This window comes from Tachysurus fulvidraco, chromosome 16 (assembly GCF_022655615.1).
Source record: "Tachysurus fulvidraco isolate hzauxx_2018 chromosome 16, HZAU_PFXX_2.0, whole genome shotgun sequence".
Lineage (NCBI taxonomy): Eukaryota > Metazoa > Chordata > Actinopteri > Siluriformes > Bagridae > Tachysurus > Tachysurus fulvidraco.
Window position 1 is genome coordinate 21,487,051 of NC_062533.1, and position 21,050 is coordinate 21,508,100.

The window sequence follows — 21,050 nt, forward strand, 5'->3', positions numbered from 1 at the left end:
ATTCCAGATTTTGTTGTTTTTATAAACTTGGATATTTTCATGCTGTATTAAAATATTATGTATTTAAATTATATATAATTAAATTATATTATATAATTTCATATTGTATTGTTAATTTTTTTATTTCAATAAAATATTTATACAGTAAGAATTTTCTCGTAAAACATCATGGTTAAATAATACACTACACAGGCGAATGAAACATTTTCAGAGAGTTTACACATTGCACACAACTAAACGAGTGTTTTTTATTTACTCTAGGATACATTTTTTTCACAAAAGACACAACTGCTTTGTCATTTCTATTTAAATCCTTGCTATACATAGACATAATACTATCAAACTTATAACCTTTAGCTCTTTGACACAGAAAATATACACAATGCTGTCCGCAACAAACTGAAGTAAAATCTTGTACTTGAACGGGGTTATATTTTATTTCACGGCAGTTCTTACTCAAAAAGTATTGAATAGATTCAGGAAAGAGCGCGCAGTCCGGTCTGTTTCCGTAGGAGTCAAAAAACTCCCCGGAGAACTCGTTATTAAGACATAACGCTAGCCAGTGCTTACCTGGCATGTGTCTCGGATGTGTATTCACAATGTACATGGCTGGGAAATTTTCTCAGAGGAATTGTAGGTAATTCGTCGCTAGGCACAACCCCTCGGAATATGTTTTCTAGACGGCGGCAGCTTCTCATAACATCAGTTAGTTCTATTTTATCCATACGTTACTGGTAATCTATGAGTACGTTTCTTCGGTTGTTTATTTCTAAAATGCTGTCAAAACTAGCATAGACTATTAGATTCACGGTAGGGGTAGGGGTTCTCGGTAGGGGTTGTCGAAATCTGAGTTCCATTCGCATGTTCCCTGATTTTATTAATGACAGGTGTTGACCACAGTCGTCGTCAGGATTCAGATTGAATGCAAACAAAGTATAACCACGTGAATACTCTTCTCTGTTTATCACCAATGCCTGATCTTTTAATTGCTTTCCTCATGCTAAAATTAAAGAATAGAATTCACAAACCGCATTATTGGATTGGAAATCGGGTTGAAATGGTTTTGCAGGATATTGAGTACCGTCTACGTACAAAGCTACAAACTCTGTGTCGTAGTGTTTAAAATTAAAAGGGTTTTTCTTGTATGCCCCGCTGAAGGCGTCGTTATCCACCATACCAAATATTATGGTTTTAGGCAAAGGTCCAAGGAAAAGATTATCTTGCGAACAAATGCGACTCCCAGCGGCCAGACTGAACATTTTCATAGAATCTCTCTAAGGAATATTTAGCTGTGGTAGAAAGCAACGCATGCGCATGTCCGAGTTTCACTGACGGTGCTACAGAAACTTTCTTCACGAAAAGAGATGCATTGAGTATTTTCAAAGTGAAATTGTTGTTGCCTTCCTTCCTTAAGCAAAATTCATCTTTACTTCGAACCATTTTAACCCTCAAATCGATGCCGTTCAGTAAAAGTTTATCTTGAAAAAATATATCTGAGTGAATGTGACCAATGAGGTCAAAAGTGTTGATTTCAGCACTAAACTGAGCCCTTTGTTTAAGACCTTCATTGCGACCTGCAGGGTCAGTGGCATCCATAAGTCTCGCTGTGCCTTTGTAGAACAATCCTGCACAAAAATGTGTTTCCAGGGTGTCCTTTCCATAGTTAAGGAGACATTCAAAAATTGCTCGGTACGGATATGTATTGCTAGATTGAGAAATAAGGCGGTCACCCAGCATTATATCTACTTGTGAAAAAAGAGAAGCTATAGGATAGTTAACAACCCCCACCTTTGCGTCATCAGCTATATTGGTGCCATCAGCGTTCACGATTTTACAGGCAACATGAATAAATGTATTGTTCAAATCCAGGTAATCTTCACCATTTCCAGCCACGAAGAACTCCAGAGGACCGTTGTCTGTCAGAGCAGAAGCGGGGGTATTTCGATATAGGTGTACTTTTCAATACTCGTCTGTGTATAAGGTAGTGTGAAAATATCCATTTCGGACTTTGTGCACTCCGCGGATAGTCCGTGTAAGAGAGCCATGATTTTAGAAAATGTTCAACAGCTTTCTTTTTTGAGAGACAGGTTGACGCTTGTTGACTCTTGTCTTGTTCCTTTTAACAGTGGTCTTAGTTTTAGTTACCCTACGTCTTTTATTAGGAATCACGTGTCGTTGTCCTGGGGGTCTTTTGGATTTTCCACATGAAATCAAGGTGAGACCCGAACCGTCCTGATTCTGGTTTTGTGTTTTACTGATAATGCTGCTCATAACATCGCCAACAACACTTTTTGCTGCCGTTTTTAAATGAGGTTTGGCTATAGAAAATCCCTTTTTGAGGAAAGGAATTGCCATTCTAAACAAGCCTCTGAATAATCCTCCTAACCCCGAACCATACATGGTGGGGGCTCCTTGAAATCCCGGGAGTCCATTTCCGGCTTGAGTGACGTAATAATCTATGTAGGTTTGCGGGTTAACCCGGCCTCTCTCTATCATTTTTTCCCCCCTTTTTTTTGTTACAAATGGAAGTAATGTTTAGCTGGTCTGAAGTGTAGTTTAGCTATAAACTTCCCGTAAGTAAAAGATACCTGTTTGTTCTGATCCGACTTGACTTCGATTAAAATATCTGTAATGTGGTTCTTGATGAGCGGCACATAGTGTGGCTAATTGTAAGTAATACTGATGACTCGGTTGTTTTCACCCGTTATATGTACGGCTCTGAGTAGCGGGGCAAAGCTGTCACCGACTCTTTGGTACTCGATAATGTCCGTATATACATACATTGTGTAAAATCCGGCGTGAATATCAGCGGGGTGCGTTGCTTCTGGGGCGAGCTGCGTTATTGCTATATCCGGGGTCATGCCGAGCATTTATGCTAATTTTCCGCTGGTTTTGAAGAAATACGGTTTTGAGGTGTCCATATGTATTTTATTTGTCACAGGGTAATAACTATAGTAATGCTGAGTTTGGATATTTGCATTACTTCATTGATTTCTTTAACTAGATCTTCAATACTTTTATAATATCCATGATTTATCTTAAATGATACTCTGCTTACCCCTTTACCCTCCCTCCAACCAACGGAACACGTGGAGTCTTCCTCTGACAATGTATTCCAACTGTGAACATATTGAACTTCTGAAAGTGAAACTTCCCAATCTCCTTTCAAATCAATGGGTTTGGCAAATTTAGTTGTATATTGAGATATTTTGTTATTAGGGTAAATGTCCTTCGACGCGTTGCTCGGAAGAGTCACATAGAATCCACACTCGTCCATGGTTATCAATTATAGTTAATCGGTATGATTGTGATGAGTCTTTTTAAACACTAAAGTTCAATGTTTACTACATCTTCAGCAGGAACTCAGGAATTAAATTTTTCAGGCCAGCCCACCCATTTCACCAGACAGACCTTTTTCCAGTTTAGAATCTTTTCAGACAGGATTTTCTCTATTTTGAACGAGCTGTCATTACCTATTATGATTTTTTGTAACTCAGGTTCGTAAAACATTTTTTTTTTTTTTTACAATTTTTTCACCATCATAGTCATATAATTTATATACAAGGGGGTCTCTAGGGATCCGCTCGGAAATTTAAAAATATTCATCTGTAAAATTTTGCTCGTATCCTTTTTCAAACTGTCCTTTCGAATCGGCTATTCTAACAACGTCACCGGTTTTAAACTTGAATTTTATTTTCTTGAGTTTTAATGACTGTAACCCATAAAGCGTTTTAAATACTGTGAAAGAATTGGTTTCGGTGACCTCAGCAGGTTTCATTTTGATGCTGGAATGACGGTTGTGGTTATAAGCATGAACCATTTCCTGCACCCTGTCCGTGTATTTTTGCGTGTTAAACGCTGTAAAATATCTCCACATCTTGGTTTTTAGTGTTTTGTTAATGTATAATGTTGTGTTTTTTCATTAAGTTTTGAAAGGTTTTGTTAAAAAATTCTTTCCCTTGATCAGTTTGTCATTTTTTTGGGACTCTACCTTCCATTAGAATGAAATCAAAAGCTCTAGTCACTTCACCACCGGTCTTGTTTCGTAACACGCGCACCCAAGCGTACTTAGATAAAATATCTATACACGTTATCAAAAATTTTGCATCATTACTTTCCGCCAAATTGCTCATGTCGACTAAATCAGCTTGCCATTGTTCATCTATGTTTTTCACAAAAACCTTGTTTCTTTTAAACTTTGTAGACACCGGTTTATGAAGAGTGTATGCATCTTGCTCAGCTAACCAGTTTTTTATCTCGTCATCATAAATTCTTTGACCGAGTTTCCCAATTATAGCCCTTTGCAAACTCTCAACACCTCCGTACGAGCCGGGGTCAGATGGCGTGTAATACACATTCTTCAACAGCCGCTCATTCATTTTGAAGTATCAGAATGTCAATGATCAAAACAACGAATAGTTTTAGGATTTTATTTTAAAAAAGACATCACGTGACTAATGTTACAATTTTTATTTATTTTTTTATTTTTTCTGTATCAAAGTCAACCGCGTAATATTTTAGTAATATCAACATTCTTTTCTGAGCAGTTTTTTAAAAAAGAAAACAAACAAACAAAAACACACACACACACACACACACACACACACGTCAGATATATGGGTTAAGATACATAATACGATGTTCATGAGTTTTTCTAGTGGATAAACACATTCTTTATAATCTCTTTTTATAACAAGGAAGAGGATTAGAGTAGAGGCGAACTCGGACTTCAGATCTTTCTCGGAGACAGAATAGATGTGGCTCTTTGAAGCCTCCCATGTGTGTGACGGTTCGGGCGGCTACAGAGCTGAGTGAAAGTCCCAGTAATCCACAACGTCTTCATACACGTTGTCGCTGCGAATTTCTATGGTTTTGCCTTTAGCTTCACTTAAAACACTTTTGATGCTAGGCTCATCCCGCCAGTCACATATGATAGCTTCAGCGATGCCTAGAATTTTTTCCATTGATGGGGTGTGTTTTATTCCACACAATTTCAGAGCCTTTACCAGAATGTATTTCAGCCAAGGTTTAAACAATTTTTTCAGCAATCTGAAGGCATTCATGTGCAGATAGTAGGCTTCAGGCTCAAACAAACAAGTGTGTTGGAGTTGACTCGGGTGATCTATGGCACATCCATGACAGTTATCTCTCAAATCTTCATAAATAATCCGGTCCAAAAGCGTAGCCATGACACCTCGGATGACCGCTAAAGCGGTGGTGGAAAGACAGCCGTCGGTTTCATCACCATTTAAATGCTGAAAGGTCAGATTTCTATTTCCGAGTGATTCACCTGTATTTTCTTCGTCTTTAGAACTGGAACGCGTCTCATCATCATCTTTATCCAAGGTTGCGAGTGAGTTGTAAAAGTAAGGTAAGAATTCCTGAGACATTTTCACTCGTCGTTGTTCAAACAGCCGATACATCGTACACAAATGCAGTCGTTTTTAAAACACTTTTTTTAGCGGGGCGTGATGTGGGTGGTACAGGTACCAGAAGAAGGTTGAGGGAGGGGAAGGCGGAAGGGTGGGGAAGGCGGAGTCACTCCTCATCAAAGTTTAATTGTACTCTTACTCCGTCATACTCCGTCACCAGCTTTTTTCCGGAATAAATAATCGATTTGATTAAAGTAGCATTGTAGATCGTGCCAGCTGATTGGATCAAACCTCACTTTGTATTTCTCTTTTTTAGCAGACATGAAGTCACCGAAAATCATTGTTGATACATACAGTGATAGCTCATCCTTTGTAAGATTTCTTGCTTCAATGCAGTATATTTGGTGATGAGTTAAACAGTCGCTCCACCATTTATGCTCGTAGACCTCTGGTGAAAAATCCTCTCGAACAATGTAGTCAAAATCCTTACACCATTTATGAAATTTGCTCCATTCACTCCGATCAAAAGTTACGGCCTCGGTAGCTTTGCTCCAGTGTTTGTGATCAGGTACAGATAGCTTGAAAAGCGTTACGTTGTTTGATTCAGCATTAAAGTGAAAGCCGGCTGTACATCCGTTTGACATCGCCCAATACTCACTACATACACGCTCTACAATCTCTGCAAAACTTGACTCGGTATGTTTTCGCATTTTCTTTGCATCGGGACAAACAGCCATAGCTATGTTCAATGAATCACACGTGTTATACGCGGAGGGGGCGATATGGTATTTGAAGACTAAATTCGAGGGGGCGTGTGCTCGTTTTTTTTTCCTCTCACGCGCGTTTGGTCAGGGTGCGCGTGTGCGCGTCTTTCTTTTCACGTGCGTTTGGTCAGGATGCGCGTGTGTGACGTTATAGATAGCACCCCCCCATTGACTAACGATCAGACTGAGAGACGCTCCTAACACAGCGGAGGTGTCATAATCTTGATTTGAAAACCATCCGGTCTGAGGGGAGGGGTAACCCTATCGCAAAACACCCCCGGATCAAACACGAGTTTTAAGTACCTATCTCTATCTAGTCAATCAAACATATGGACTTGTTTAACAACACTACTTTCCTCTGAGGGGTCATAAATCCCCATTTAAAAAAACAACAACAAAACATATGTCCTTGTTTTACAATACTGCTTCCTCTGAGGGGGGTTAAAACAAACCCATTTTTAAAAAACATATGTCCTTGTTTTACAACACTGCTTCCTCTGAGGGGTCATAAAACCCCATTTTTTAAAAAACATATGTCCTTGTTTTAATTACTTATCACCTGTCTACGGGAACCAGGCAAAAAACATATGTCCTTGTTTTAATTACTTATCACCTGTCTACGGGAACCAGACACGATGGTGTTAAAACAATATGAAAGACAGGGTGGTGGTGGGAGGTAAAGTGGGCTCTTTAACTACTTGGAGTCAAGACATACATCTACCACACCAAAAGGTATGACCTTTGACCTTTAATAATTTCATATCACTAATGACAGCTGGCATAACAGCTGGCATAGCAGCTGGCATAGCAGCTGTCAGTGTAATAAAAAGGTAATAAAACTGTCAGCTGATGGAATATGACCAGTATATCTCTCCGACATACATAAGTGCTTAAATCTCTAACATTTAATACATTAATGCTGGTTCACTAGGTTACATACTTAAGATACCATGAGTTTAAAACATTTGTTCAAAGTTACAATGAAAAAGTGTCAAAGGTTTTTTTTTTTTTTTAAATGCAAAAGATAAGGAAAGAAGTGCTAGTTGAAGTGTTTCCTGAATAAGTAGGTCTTCAACCGCCGCTTGAAAATAGCCAGTGACTCAGCTGTCCGGACCTCTAGGGGAAGTTCATTCCACCACCTTGGTGCCAGAACAGAGAAGAGTCTTGTAGTATACTTGCCTCTTACCCTGAGAGATGGTGGAACAAGTTGAGCAGTGCTGGTAGATCGGAGGTTGCGGGGTGCAGTGCGAGGAATGATGAGGGCTTTGAAGTAAGAGGGAGCTGGACCATGTTTGGCTTTGTAGGTCAGCATCAGTGTTTTGAATCGGATGCGTGCAGTCAGTGGAGGGATCGCAGCAGCGGGGTGGTATGCGAGAACTTTGGCAGGTTGAAAACAAGCCGGGCAGCTGCATTTTGGATCATTCGCAGAGGACGGATTGCGTTCATAGGTAGACCTGCCAGCAGTGCATTGCAGTAATCCAGTCTAGAAATGACAAGGGACTGAACAAGTACCTGAGCAGTCTGTTTGGACAAAAATGGCCGAATCCTACTAATGTTGTAGAGAAGAAACTGACATGAGTGAGTCACATTAGCAACATGAGAGGAAAAGGACAGTTGATTGTCCATGGTTACCCCAAGGTTGCAAGCTGTGGCTGAAGGGGAGATCAGATCGTTGTGCAAGGATATAGCAAGATCATGACCTGGGGATGAACAGCAGTTCAGTTTTGCTAGGATTGAGCTTTAACTGATGAGCAGTCATCCATGATGATCCGGTCAGAAGCTGTGCTGAGATCCGGTCAGAAGCTGTGGCATCTGAGGGTGGGAAAGAGAAGATAAGTTGTGTATCATCACCATAGCAGTGATAAGAGCCCATGTGATGAAATAACTTCCCCAAGAGAGTGAGTGTACAGGGAGTAAAGAAGAGGACCAAGTACTGAGCCCTGTGGGACACCAGTGGAGAGTCTGCGTGGAGCAGATGTCACTCCCCTCCATGTTACTTGATATGAGCGTCCTTCCAGGTAGGAGGCAAACCATTCCCAAGCTGATCCGCAAATCCCAAGACTCTTGAGGATGGATAAGAGAGTCTTGTGGTTGACCGTATCAAACGCTGCTGAGAGGTCAAGGAGGATAAGGATGGATGACAGTTTGGCTGATCTAGCAGTATGTAGTTTCTCAGAAACATCCAAAAGGGCTGTCTCTGTAGAGTGAGCTGCTTAAAAGCCAGACTGGTTGGGATCTTGGAGGTTGTTCTGTGAGAGATAGACAGACAGTTGATTATAGACAATGCGTTCAAGAATTTTTGAAAGAAATGAGAGAAGTGATACCGGTCTGTAGTTACTGATGTCTGATGGATCCAGAGCAGGTTTCTTTAGGATGGGAATAACCGTTGCTCTCTTGAAAGTAGTTGGTACCTGACCAGATGCTATGGATCTATTGACGATAGTGGAAATGAAGGGCAAGAGGTCTTGTGAGATGGTCTGGAGCATAGTGGTAGGGAGTGGATCCAATGGGCAGGTGGTAGGATTGCAGGACTGGATGAGTTGTAAAATCTCTTCTGCTGCCACAGTTGAGAAATGTGACAACGAAGGTGTAGGGGAATGCATACTCTGAGATGCAAGTACAGTCAGGGCTGAAGTGAAGGTCCGGCAGATTTCCTCAATCTTCTCCTGGTAGAAAGAAGCAAAGTCTTCTGCAGTCAGGGAGGACGAAGAAGGTGGAGCCGGGGGGTTGAGCAGAGAAGAGATGATGTTGTGGAATTTCCAAGGGTCATGTGAGGAAGCTTCAAGCTTTTCCTTGTAGAAGGAAGTCTTGGCAGAAGTCACATCTGAGCAGAACTTGACAAGGAGTGTTCTGTAAAAATCAAGATTTGCATCAAGTTGTGATTTCTTCCACTTTCTCTCTGATGATCTTAGCTCTCTTCGATTGTTGTGCAGCACATCTGAAAGCCAAGGAGCAGAACAAGAAGTTTTCTTGGGTTTAGTTAACATAGGGCAGGGGAAGTCCATAGTTGAGGAAAGAGATGAGAGGAAAGTATCTGTGGCTGAGTCCAAGGGTAGTGAGGAAAAAGACTCAGTATCAGGAAGGGAAGAAAGAGTGCCAGAAGCTACAGATGAAGGGGAGACAGAGTGAAGGTTGCGGCGAGTAAGAGCGAGGGGGTGAGAGGTAGTTTTAGGTAGGATAGGTAGAGTGATGGTGAAGGATACCAGGTGATGATCAGAGACGTGTAGTGGGGTAGCAGTCACGTCTGTAGCTGGAGAAGGACGGGTGAAAACCAGGTCCAGGACATTGCCTCCTTTGTGTGTGGGGTGCAGGCCGTCAGCACGGAATAGCCTAGGACGCTCCCAGAAAACATTCCAATTATCGATAAAGAGTAGTTTCTGAGCCTGACACCATGACTGTAACCATTCATTTAAAGCAAAAAGTCTACTGAACCTTTCAATTCCTCGCTGGTACGTTGGAAGCGGTCCAGACACGATGATCCTCGTCGTGGGCACTGTGCTGCGAACCGTCTCCACCAGGGTGTTGAAGTCCCTCTTCAGGATCTCCGACTGCCTCAGGCTGGTGTCGTTCGAGCCGACATGAAGAACCACAGCTCTGGGGTTTCTGCTCACGACTCTAGGTACCTGTGCAGAGACATCAAAAACACGAGCACCAGGCAAGCAGTGAGTGCGAGCCTTACCTTTAGCCACCGTAGCACGGACGTTGTCACAGTCCGTCTCGCGAAGGGGGGCGAAGCGGTTCCGGGTGGGGATCTCGAAGACCGGCGGTGGTGGAAGGGGAGAGGTCCTCGGCCGGGGACCGGCACGCGTCCTCCGCTGCTGCACCCAGGGCGCGCGGTGCCCTGGCGCCGGAGTGAACAGCTCCTTGGTAGGCCACTTCATGGGCGTGTTGGGCCTAGACAGAGAAAAACGCGGGGTAGAGGTGGAGGGAGTGGTAATTACATCCCAGGAGTTTAACTGAGACAGGTGAGTGACTGACCGGGGAGCTTCCAGCGCAGCTTTCCGCTCCCGCAGCTCGGCCTGCTTCACCTGTAGTTCGCGGATCTGCTTCTCCACAGCATCCAGCTCCAGTTCTACCAAGTGCAGCTCCAATGCGTCCTCACCTGCGCTCAAAGGCAGAGACGTAACCAACATGATGTTACAGTGCAAGTACAACAGATTGTACTAGCGGTAGCCGAGCTAACAGGCTAGTTGTGCTAGCCGGCTAGAAGCGGACTATTTAACCTATTTATTTATTTTATATCATTTGCTTCTAAAAGATGAGAAAGGACGTGGAGGAGAGCAGGGTGGGAGCGAGCCACTGGACTGAGCAGGTCCCTGCCTCTCACTCCAGTCTGTGAAATGAAAATGTGGAAGATGCGAGAGCTTGTACTAGCGGTAGCCGAGCTAACAGGCTAGTTATTCTAGCTGTCCAAAAGCTGACGCTGTGGGACAAGTAAACACGATGTCAAGAATTAAGGTGTAAGTAGGTTAAAGTGTAAACTCAAGATAACTCAGAATTGAATAAAAAATACTTAGCCAGGCATATAAATTGGAAGATGCGAGAGCTTCCTGTGTGCTGCTTCCTGTGTGCTGCCGAGGAAAGGAGACTCTGCTCTGGGATGTGATCAAAAAATGAAGGAAAGATTAATGTACTCACAATAAAATATGTTGATTGTGACAGATTCTGACTTGACTTGGTTGTCATTGTACCAGGGCTTGGATTTGACACCATTCTGGTGCGCATGTGTGTATTAAGACACTTACACTTCATTACTGAACCCTATTATTATTCTAATCTAGGCGCCGGTGGAAATTGGGCTACTGTTGGTCGAAAAAGTAGAGGAGGGAGGAGAGTGCACAGACAGAGAGAGTAGAGGAAAGGTAAGAGTGTAGGACTGAGAATAGGAACTCTGAATGTTGGTACTATGACAGGGAAAGGTAGAGAGCTGGCTGATATGATGGAGAGAAGGAAGTTGGATATATTGTGTGTACAGGAGACCAGGTGGAATGGTAGCAAGGCTCATAGTATAGGAGCATGAATCAAGCTGTTTTATTATGGGTAAGAGAAATGGGGTAGGTGTGGTCCAAAAGGAGGAGTTTGTGCGGAATGTTCTGGAGGTGAAGAGAGTGTCAGACAGAGTGAGGAGTCTGAAGTTAGAGATTGAAGGGGTGATGTTGAATGTTGTTATTGGTTATGCCCTACAGGTAGGTTGTGAGTTAGAGGAGAAAGAGAGATTCTGGAGTGAATTAGATGAGATGATGGAGAGTATTCCCACGGGTGAGAGAGTGGTGATAGGAGCAGATTTTAATGGACATGTTGGTGAGGGGAACACAGGTGGTGAGGAGGTGATGGGCAAGTTTGGAGTTAAGGAAAGGAACCTTGAAGGACAGATGGTAGTGGACTTTGCTAAGAGGATGGACATGGCTGTGGATAACACTTATTTTCAGAAGAGGGAGGAACATAGAGTGACTTACAAGAGTGGAGGTTGGAGAACACAGGTAGACTACATCCTATGTAGAAGAGGCAATCTGAAAGAGATTAGTGACTGTAAAGTGGTAGTGGGAGAAGGTGTAGCCAGACAGCATAGGATGGTGGTGTGTAGGATGACTCTGGTGGTCTGTAAGAGGAAGAGGTCAAAGATAGAGAAGAAAACTGATGGAAGCTGAAAAAGGATGTTGTGAGGAATTTAGACAGGCAGGCTCTGGGTGGTCAGGTGGTGCTGCCAGATGACTGGGAAACTACAGCAGAAGTGATCAGGGAGACAGGGAGAAATGTGCTGGGTGTGTCATCTGGAAGGAGGAAAGGAGATAAGGAGACTTGGTGGTGGAATGAGGAAGTTCAGGATAGTATCCAGAGGAAGAGATTAGCCAAGAAGAAGTGGGATATGGACAGGACTGAAGAGAATAGATAGGACTACAAGGAGTTACAGTGCAGAGTGAAGAGGGAGGTGTCTAAGGCCAAGCAGAAGGGATATGATGAGTTCTACACTAGGTTAGACACTAGAGAAGGAGAGAAGGACTTGTACAGGTTAGCTAGGCAGAGGGATCGAGATGGGAAGGATGTGCAGCAAGTTAGAATTATTAAGCATAGAGATGGAAAGGTGCTCACACGTGTGGAGAGTGTACAGAGGAGATGGAAGGAATACTTTGAGGAGCTGATGAATGAGGAAAATGAGAGGGGAAAAAGAGTAGAAGGGGTGAACTCTGTGGAACAGGAAGTATATAAGACTAGAAAGGATGAAGTCAGGAAGGCTTTGAAGAGGATGAAAAGTGGAAAGGCAGTTGGTCCTGACGACATCTCAGTAGAGGTCTGGAAGTGTCTAGGAGAGGCAGCAGTGGGATTTTTAACTAGTCTGTTCAACAGGGTTTTAGAGAGTGAGAGGATGCCTGAGGAATGGAGGAGTGTGATAGTGCTGATCTTTAAGAATAAGGGTGACGTGCAGAGTTGCAGCAACTATAGGGGGATAAAGTTGATGAGCCATACAATGAAGCTGTGGGAAAGAGTAGTGGAAGCTAGGTTAAGGAAGGTGGTGGAAATTTGTGAGCAGCAGTATGGCTGCATGCCCAGAAAGAGCACAACAGATGCAGTTTTTGCTGTGAGAATGTTGATGGAGAAGTATAGGGATGGTCAGAGGGAGTTGCACTGTGTGTTTGTAGACTTGGAGAAAGTGTATGACAGGGTGCCAAGAGAAGAGCTGTGGTACTGTATGAGGAAGTCAGGAGTAGCAGAGAAGTATGTCAGAGTGGTGCAGGACATGTATGAGAGGAGCAGGACAGTGGTGAGGTGTGTTGTAGGTCAGACAGAGGAGTTCAAAGTGGAGGTGGGACTGCATCAGGGATCGGCTCTGACCCCCTTCCTGTTTGCTATATTGATGGACCAGTTGTCAGAGGAAGTCAGACAGGAGTCTCCATGGACGATGATGTTTGCAGATGACATTGTGATCTGTAGTGAGAGCAGGGAGCAGGTGGAGGAAAACCTGGAGAGGTGGAGGTTTGTGCTGGAGAGAAGAGGAGTGAAAGTCAGTCATAGTAAGACTGAGTACATGTGTGTGAATGAAAGGGAGGGAAGTGGAACAGTAAGGTTACAGGGTGAAGAGGTGAAGAAGGTACAGGAGTTTAAGTACGTGGGGTCAACAGTCAACAGGCTCGCGAAGCAAGGTAAATATTTATGAGTAATTATAACACGTTATATTGACTAAATATTTTAACCTAAGTTGAAATTAACGGTAATGGAATTAACGTTACACTTATTTGGTCTGTTCGTCCGGCGAACAGGCCGTGTACCTTTTTTAATTCTATGAAGGAGGTATTTTCAAGAAAGAAAGATTCACTTCCCTTTTACTTTACACCGTAATGTAAATTAAATTAACTTAATAGAGCATGTAGTTCAGACCAGATGTTGCAGGTACCTTAAATTTGTGAGTGATACTCAGAGACACTTACTTGTGGCACAAAAATATGACATTTAATGAATGAGACAAACACAACATAAAACTAACTACACAAACAAACAAAAGAAATAGGGAAAACAACGATGATAGGGAAAACAAAGAAATTAAAATTGGGGAAAGGGAGGAAGAGACTGGAAAGAAGAAATTAGAGAAAGGAAGGAAAGGAATGGCAAGCTTAAACTTCAAAATTAATCACACCCTAACTGGGAAATCGTCACCGGAAACTTAAATTCACCTCAAGACACAATACAAGGTTCATACTTAACCTCTTACGGACCTCCGCCTATATCCATTGTCCAACAAAAAGTGGTACAGCTCCCACATACTTTGACACACAGGGGTGTGCCTGGTCTCATTTGAAAGAAGAGATTATCTAGTTTCAGAAACTAGTTTCAGATTGATTCTAGCCCTTACACAAAGTTACAGGGGTTTGAATGCAGATTTTCCTGTCCGCCTGGGTTGTTTACCTGATAAACTGATTAATCTTATTTTTCTGGAACATGATAGGGACAAACCAACAACTGAGAGTCATAGCCACATGTCTTGGCTTTCACCAAAAATATTTTCAAGTCAAAAGACCCAAAAATGGATTTTATATGAATATTTTTCTACGGCCCTGGTCGTCTGGTGCAGCGTTTTTGTGTACTTGTTTACTATATAACTTTGAAATAAAAGGCTGCAGGCTCAGTCTGACAAGCCATAAATAAGCCTAGACTCTCTCTCTATCACTCTGGTGTGAAAACAGGCCTGTAACTTGACACCCTGAGCTGTGAGAGGGACAAAAGGTCAGGGATTACGCAAGAATTCTTCTGCGCATCCAGTTCACGCAGACACAGGCAAAGAATGTAAGGCATGTCATATACCGTTGGAATCGTCTGCTTATTGGCTAAACGGCTGTATAGGTCCCAGCTCATTTCATTGCTATTGGAAGGAGTAATTGTCAGTCAAAGGCGGGTTCCCAAAAATGAGGTCATGCCACCATTGGCTTCCCAGCCGTCTATCTCTGCCATACAAGCACCGATTGGCTCAAATGAGGGCTTATTTGATTCGTTAGGACCTGGGCTATAAATATGACGTAGACTTTGAATTTTTGAATATCCCAATTAGGAGTTAGAGCGGCAAAACGAGATGATGGCGCACTTCTGTTTCCAGTTTTCAGAACACTAACGGAATATTTGCGGCGCGATTAAAAGGCTTACAGATTTCAATTCCTTGGACCTGTGTGGATTTTTGTCGATTATTTGTGTTGGAATATATTACCCCAGTGAAGAAAGAGACGCGTCTAAAGGTAAGGGAAAAACCGGTCTAGCGCCACCTAGGTCAGTTTTGTCTGAAATTTTTTTCTAATTGTATGACGGCTGTGAATCATATTGTGCTTTGTGTGTGGGCTTAAAAAATTATTGAGAGTATAAACTTTACTAGGTAAATAGGTTTTTTCGTGTTTTTGGAGGATTTGATGCTTTAAAGTTGAATTGAAGCTTGTTTCTGGGTCATCCCCTAGTGGTCACTTCTACTTCCATGCCGTGTACGGCACAGGGCCCGTAAGAGGTTAAAATACGCATCTAAATTGATTGGTAAAGGAAATGGTTACTTGCATTGGCTTACTGCACAAGAGTCCGGATGCAACAGAGAAATCTCTGAAAAGTCAGTTAGGGTGGGGTCAGACGTTCTTCCAAGTTCTCCTGAAGATCAGAATAGTTGTCATTCTTGGAAGTGGAGCTTGCTGGAACTTCTTTGAAGGAAGATGGAGTCGTCTCCAAGCTGTCCCGAAAGTCTGACCACGGATTAGTGGTGTTTGTGACAATTTAAAGGTCGCGAACTCCACCCAGCTTTGGGGAGATGGCCAATACTATGGCCAAGATTTTGGAGGGAAAAACTCCCTTTGTTTCAGGTGTCTGTGGGTGTGGTTTAGCTATCAAACTTTTGGATGACTTTAAAGTTTTATCCAAGGTGTATTAAGACGGTTGGGTGCCTTTCGTGCTCAAATAAAATACACCATTGTTTGAAAAATGAGTAACCGATAATTTTGTGGTCATTTGGATACTAAACATGAAGGGTAATGACGGTATGAAGGCAGCGGTACATTACATACACAGATCAGTAATCGAAGGGTAACTGATGTTAATACGATATTTTGTTCTTATAAAGGCAAAGAAACAAAAATGAAACACAAAACAAGATGCACTTTCATTAGGGAAGTAAAAAGAAAACGATAGCTTCGTATACATTCTGACATCAGACCTTAAAGGGGCATACAGCATTAGAACAGGTATACATTAACATGCCATGATCAGTAATTAGAGTATAACTGATGTTAAATACAGTGTTGTGTTCTGACACATGAATAAAATACACCCTTGTCAGGAAAGTAAGGAGCAAATAATTTTAAGTCAGGCAAGCCTTCCTTAACCACTTATCAGGTCACCGTCGCGCGAACGAGCCACCACTGCTAGGAGGCAAGACTGCATCAACTTCATTGTAACTTCATTGTAACTTTTAAGCATTAAATCCTCTAAATACATGGTTAAATTATATACTGTTTGAAAGCTTAGACTCTCAGGATTTTATTAAGCGCACAAACAAAGCATAATATGATTTATAGCAGTCATAGTAATTTAACCATTTGATAACCACCTGAACTAGGTGGCGCTAGTTCGGTTTGTTTACTTACCTTTAAACGCAATTTCCCTTCCTTCACATTGTCACTAATGGTAATGTATTTTCCAAAACAAATGCTTGTAAAAAATCCCCAAGAGTCCAAGGAACTGGAATATGTAAGCCTTTTAATCCAAAACGCTTTGCTCGCCTCACAAGTATTACGTTTCTGACCGAAAACTGTAAACAGCGGTTCACTTCCGTCCTTTGTTTCGACTGTCACTTCTCATTGGAGGCTTACAAAACTACACTCAGACTCAGATTTGTAGTCGAGGGTCTAACGAATCAAACAAGCCCTCTCATGAGCCAATCAGTGCCTGTGGTGCAGAGATAGGCAGCTAAGAAGCCAATGAGGTTTCTCCATGCTATGTGGGTGACCCTCCCTTTGACTGACAATTGCTCCCTCCAGTAGCGATTTGATGTTTCGCGAGCATCATAGCTCTTTAGCCAATAAGGAGACAATTCCAACGAGATGCAACATGATACATCTGGTGAGGGCGGGCTGTGCAATGAGCTTGCGAATAATAATTTTTTTTAAACTTTATTGCATATAAAATCCATTTTTGAGTCTTTTGACTTCATTTTTTTTGGTGAAAGCAAAGACGTGGCTATGACCCTCAGTTGTTGTTTACCTACCATCATTAAATACAGCAATGTATGTAATCAGTTTATCAGGTAAACAACTCAGATGGAAATAAAAACCCTCCATTCTAGCCTCTGTAACTGTGTCAGTAAGGCTTAGAATCACCCTGACACTTGAGACTCTCTTTCCAATGAGACCAGGCTCACCTCTGTGTGTCAAAGTACAGTATATGGGAGCTGTACCACTTTATAAGTGGGTATGTCATCTAGGCGAAAATCATGAAAATGGGGGGGCGACAGGTAAGAGGTTACAGTTTTTTCTGAATGCTTAAGTGCTAATCGTGATTCTTGTAGCACAATTTCTAAAACTATTAATACATACATATAGCAAAACCATTCTCTGACTTTGCAAAACTAAAAACACAACTAAAACTAAAAACACAAACACAAACACATTTTGTAACACACTTTGCAAAACTGTAGGCACAATTCACTGCACAACACTCTTTTTGCAGAACTTTAAACACAACTCACTGCTTACACTCAATTACCAAATTTCCAACACACTCCTAGCAAAATTATACACATGTATGGCTATCATTAACAATATTTTGCCAACTGTCTAGCACACTTTCACATGTGAAAACTGTTTTAGATAATTAGTTCATTTTTCAATCAGCCTAAGCACTATAAATAAGCCACAGGTAAGCTGTCTGTGTGGAGTACGATGGAAGGAGCAGTAAGAGTGAGAAGAGTGAGAATCAGAGGAGGCCGAGGGAGAGGACGTGGAGGTGAAGAAAGAGGAGGAAGAGGACGCGGAGGTGAAGAAAGAGGAGGAAGAGGACGCGGAGGTGAAGAAGTAGGAAGAAGAGGAGGAAGAGGACGTGGAGGTGTAGAAGTAGGAGGAAGAGGACATGGAGTTGAAGAAGCGAGAGGGTTAGTGGAAGTTAGAGGAAGAGGACAAGGAGGAGCAAGAAGAGGACGAGGAGGGGAAAGAGGAAGGGTAAGAAGAATAACAAATGGAATAACTGATGACATCAGAGCTACAATAGTGGACCATGTCATCAACCATGGGATGACCCGGAGGGAAGCTGGCCAACGGGTTCAGCCTAATTTGAGCCACTACACTGTGGCAAGCATCATTAGGACATTTCGAAATGAGAATCGAGGAAGAATGTTCACTCCAGAGCAAGAGACCCATATAGTGAACATGGTGATTGCCAATAATGCAATGAGACTGCGCGAAATACAGCAGCGCATAATTGATAATGACACCATCTTTCAAAATATACACAGTGTAAGCATTTCTGCACTAAGTCGTGTACTTGCGTGCCACAGAATAAGAATGAAGCAAATTTACAGAGTTCCTTTCGAGAGAAACACAGAACGTGTAAAGCAACTGCGATATGACTATGTGCAGGTAAGCTATAGTGTCATTGGTTCTGAATTTGGAAGTGCATACTGTAGTGCTGTGCATGGGCCTGATGTGTAGCATTTGTTTTGTCTTGTCCAGAGAGTGATGGAACTAGAAGCAGATGCCATGGGACATGAGCTACTTTTTGTAGATGAGGCCGGTTTTAACCTCAGTAAAACCAGGAGACGTGGCAGGAACATTATTGGACACCGTGCCATCATCAATGTCCCAGGACAACGTGGTGGTAACATAACCATGTGTGCAGCTATAAGCCAAAATGGTGTTGTTCACCATCATGCAACCATAGGCCCATACAACACTGCACACATTATTGCATTCCTGGACACCTTACATGATATACTCACTGTTCAGAGACCAGAGCATACTCGATATGTCATCATATGGGACAATGTTAGTTTCCATAGGGCTGCTTTGGTCTGCAACTGGTTTACAGACCACCCATTCTTCATGGCACTCAACCTCCCTCCATACTCTCCATTCTTAAATCCCATCGAGGAGTTCTTCTCTGCCTGGTGCTGGAAAGTGTATGACCATCATCCTCATCAACAGGTAGCCCTTTTACAGGCAATGGAGGAGGCATGTGGAGATATTGATCAGGCATCATGTCAGGCCTGGATACGACATTCAAGGAGATATTTTCCCCGGTGCCTTGGACTGGAGGATATCGCATGCGATGTGGACGAAATTTTGTGGCCAGACCCAGAAAGACGACATGATGAAGGCTGATTGTTGTTGTTGGGTTTTTTTTTTTTTTTTGTGAAATTACTATTTTGTGTTCTGACTTTGTCTTGGTTTTGAAGAGTGTGAATAAACACCAATACTTGAAGTTTAGATCCTTGTATGTTTACATGACACTATGACAAAAGTATGACCTCAAATTGACATCTTTACACAGAGAAAGCAAAAGCCAGATGTGTTTTGTATTCATACCATCAGTGTGTAGTTGGCACATTATAGATGATGGCTTTACTGTTTGATACAAAAACACAATTTTTATGAAGGTGTGAAGAGTTTATCTAGCTGTGTTCGCTTTTGCAAGAGAACTACAATGTTTTGATAATTGGGTGAAAGGTTTTCTTATTTGTGTGTAGAGTTTTGTAAAAATAGCCAATAGTTATAAAAAATGTGCTTAAGCAATCAGAAAAAACTGTAAAAGAAGAAACACATTACAAAAGGGTTATAAGAATGAGAAACTTAGAGTATCTTATCTTCCGGTTTTATTAGTAAAAGGAATGTCTTTGTGTGTGTGTGTGTGTGTGTGTGTGTGTGTGTGTGTGTGTGTGTGTGTGTGTTCTGGTTGAGGGCCCCTATGAGTTCAATCAGTGAAGCGGCATGGGGTTATCTGGTCTTTGTGTAGGCTCCAGTCATCCAGTCATGCCCGTGTCCGGGTCAAGGTGGGTGTTTTTATTTTCGCAAGGACGTCGCGAGAGTTCTTGTTTTTCTTGATTGATTTTGCATGACATGCTCTTTTTGGGGGTTTTCATTTGTTACTTTGAATTTGGCAATTTGTTACTTTTAATTTGGCAATTTGTTACTTTGAATTTGGCAAATTATAATTTGTTGGCTGATTGACCACAATAAAGAAGTTTGCTCATTCTCATCCAGGTCTGAGGAGTTTTCTCAGTATTTTTGTAGTAATTATAGAGTTAACAGTGAAATTTAACTAAATGCCTAAGAGAAGAGATCACGCTGCGATGTGTCGACTTGGAGACCGGCTCTGAGTTCCGACATATCTAATGGCACCCCAGATGGGACTTCAAAGGGGCTAGCGTGACTTGTGTCCGGGACCAGGACCACTCTCTCTGAAGGGTCACAGAGGCCGGCCATAATAATAAGGTAAGCAGACGCCTGTTATATTCGAAGTCTGTGCATAGTGAATCTGTGGCCTGAAAAGGGAGGGGTGGCCCTGGGAGGTGGACAGCTGCCCTTGAAGTCAAGAACTCTTAAGGGTGAAATACAGTATAATAACTGGATGAAATAGGAAATAGATAAAGTTGTTTTGATTTGTGACTGTGTGAGTGGCAGGGTAAAATCTCATGGGCGGATTCTGTTGTGAGAGGCACACACACACTTAGACAGAGAGAGAGGTGTGTGTGTGTGACAGGCATAATCTCATGAGTGCGTTCTGTCGTGAGAGGCACACACACGGAGAAAGAGGGAGAGGTGTGTGTGTGTGACAGAACAAAAATCTCATGGGTGAATTCTGTCGTGAGAGACACACACACGGAAAGAGCGAGCGAGAGACAGAGTGAGGGGTGTGTGTGTGTGTGTGTGTGTGTGTGTGTGTGTGTGTGTGTGTGTGTGTGTGACAGAAAAAACTTGTGAGTGAATTCTGGTGTATACATTTTTTACTTATTTATATTTTTGGTATTAAAGATTGAAAATTCCTGTGGCGTACCGCCGGTGTGTATATAACTCACAGCCGGGACTGAACGGGCAGGTGGAGAAAACGTGTTGGCCCTAGATTGGTAGGGCTGGGGGGCCCCCTGGGGTACGATAAAGTGCCTGGGGGTACGGTAAAGTACCCAGTATTTATAAGTGTTTATATACGTGCACGTTATCATCATAAGTATACGGCGATTCACAATGATAAGTGGATACGGCAACGTACACATTGATAAGTGGACAGAGCCAAATGAGTATTCATAAATAAGTGTACGCCATATAAGTATACATAAATGATACGTGTACGGTGTGTAATGTGTATGAATTGTTTATGTGCACATGTGTATTTGTGTATTGTCAAACTGAATGACGATTTAGTTTGATGTGTGATAAAGTACAAACAAGCAATTGTGAAGTGTTTTATG

At 42.2% G+C, this 21,050-nt stretch overlaps 1 long non-coding RNA gene across 1 annotated transcript; it reads left to right on the forward strand.

Annotated features, from left to right (window-relative positions):
• Positions 1 to 17,973: 17,973 nt before the first annotated feature.
• Positions 17,974 to 18,575, forward strand: LOC125139008. Its single transcript, XR_007138110.1, has 3 exons — positions 17,974 to 18,018; positions 18,144 to 18,225; positions 18,319 to 18,575. It is a non-coding gene; the product is annotated as an uncharacterized LOC125139008 (long non-coding RNA).
• The last annotated feature ends 2,475 nt before the right edge of the window (positions 18,576 to 21,050 follow it).